Consider the following 2,252-nt stretch of genomic DNA (forward strand, 5'->3'; position numbering starts at 1 on the left):
TGAATCATGTTTAAACTTATGAATTTTGTTTTTGAGTTTGTTTTTACTTCAATTATGAACTAAAATGTTTGTCTTCTGTTTAGGGTAGATGATTTTGTGAATATGGATTGATTTTATGGTTAAGATTAATTTAATTTGGTGATTTCGTTTTGTTAAGCTTGTTGAAGAACCTTATATGTTAATTAAAACTATTTTCAGTTAATTGTCCAGCGTATTAAGCTGCATGAACAGCTCTTAATTGCTAAATCGTATGATTTATGTGAAAACATAGTTATATGCCTAGGAACATCGAATGTGAAACTAGGATTAAGTAGAAAATAGGTAAATTAATGTGTGAGCTTGTGTGATAAACCATCAACAAGAGGTTAAGTGAATTATTAGTTTAACTAACCATTACAAGTCTTACTTAAGCCGAATTAATAAACTAGGAAATTCATTAATTTAGACAACTGACCATTGCTTGAATTAATCTATTTTCTAATGATTAGTAATAGCGAACGTGAACCTAATCACCTTAATCGGTAGCCAATGAAAATTTAATCCGACACATTTACCATAAAATCAACCATAGGATTAAATGACTCAAACCTAAACAGAAGTCCTTTTTATCATTGAATTTAGTTGCATTTTTTATTGTTTAGCTGTTAGTTGCTTAGTTAAGTTTCAATTAAGTTTCTAGTCTTGCAAAACTAGAGAACCCCCTTTCTATTTTACTATTGATTTTAGATAATTCTAGTAGTTAGATTAATTTCTGTTTCCTGAGTTCGATACCCTGCTTGCTAATTTATACCACCAATTGACAGGTCCACTGCCTTTTGTGTGTCAAATTCATAATTAAAAGTAGGATAAAACTAGTTCGTTTCACACACATCAAGTTTTTGGCGCCATTGCCGGGGAGCGGTTCAACAATTAATTGTAATTTCTAGTGTTATTGATCCTTTGTGTGATATTTATCTTGCACAAAGTTATTGTTTTAGTAATTTAGTTATTAGGATAAGTTTTAAGTTTTATTTTTTTGTTTCTAGAATTTTAGTTAATATTTTTTCTTTTTTTGCCTTGAACTCGCCGAGTGCACTTGAAGCTACTCGGCGAGTCCATAGCTGATTTTCAGTTTTTATTTTATTTCTTTTTGTTCTTTTTACGTGTGTTTCTTGTTTTGATTTCAAGTTTGCATGAACCGAGGATCCAACACACCCCTAGTTCCTCCATATGAAGATCCGGAATCCTCCCTTAAGAAGAACAAAGACAAAGTTGTTAAAAGCTCTAATCCGCTAAAGAAATCACCTTTCAAGGACCTTAAATCATTTTTTGGAAAGAAGAAAAACAAAAGGCAGGAGAGTCTAGCAGTCAAAAGAGAGAAGAAAGCAAATTAGAGAGTTTTGAAGATAATACAAAAGAAACCAAATTTGAGTACGATTACGAATCCAAATCCGAAGAAGAAAGCGACTTTGAAGGCGAACCCGCTAACACCATGGCTAACATCGATGAAGTTCCCATGGATGAATGGAAGAAATGGATACGTGACGATACCGGCCTGGGACTCGTGCAAACCATCATTCCCGCGACTGCTACTTTTGAACTAAAAGGTCACATACTTGCTCAACTTAAGGAAATCCCTTTCTACGGGAAAGATCACGAAGACGCATACAAAAATTTGGACGAGGTCAACGATGTAGCCGACTACTTCAATGTTCCAAATGTGCCTCGTGAAACTATTTTGCTTCGTATGCTTTCGGTCACATTCAAGGGAGCTGCAAAGGATTGGCTGAAATCACTTCCTACATGATCCATCACTACATGGGCTAAAATGAAAGAAGAATTTATTGATCAATTTTGCCCTCCATCAAAGATAGCAAAGTTGAAGAAGGCCATCGCAAACTTTGAGCAACAAGATGGAGAGTCACTATATGAGGCTTGGGAGAGATACAAGGGCCTACTAAGGAACTGCCCACATCATGATCTAAATAGTCAACAAGAAGTCTCCATTTTCTATGATGGAGTCAATGTAACAACCAGGAAGCTCCTTGATTCACAAGGACCTCTCACAAAGAATCCACCCCCGGTGATCAAAGAACTAATTGAAGAATTCTCTAAGCACTCTAGAGAATATCATAATTCAAGGAATGAACCAAATCGTGGGGTAGTGAACTCAGTTAATAATAGCTTGGCAGCAGTGATGGCTAAGTTGGAGAATTTGGATCGAAGAATGACCAAGATGGACCAATCCATCCACGTTATTCGGGTGGGATGTG

The 2,252-nt window shown here is 35.5% G+C and overlaps 1 non-coding gene across 1 annotated transcript; it reads right to left on the bottom strand.

Moving 5' to 3' along the window:
* Positions 1-1,855: 1,855 nt before the first annotated feature.
* Positions 1,856-1,962, bottom strand: LOC145080763 (small nucleolar RNA R71). Its single transcript, XR_013695349.1, has one exon. It is a non-coding gene; the product is annotated as a small nucleolar RNA R71 (small nucleolar RNA).
* Between the last annotated feature and the right edge of the window lie 290 nt (positions 1,963-2,252).

This window comes from Lactuca serriola, chromosome 1 (genome assembly GCF_051521515.1).
Source record: "Lactuca serriola cultivar US96UC23 chromosome 1, Lser_US96UC23_V15, whole genome shotgun sequence".
NCBI classification, from domain to species: Eukaryota; Viridiplantae; Streptophyta; class Magnoliopsida; order Asterales; family Asteraceae; genus Lactuca; species Lactuca serriola.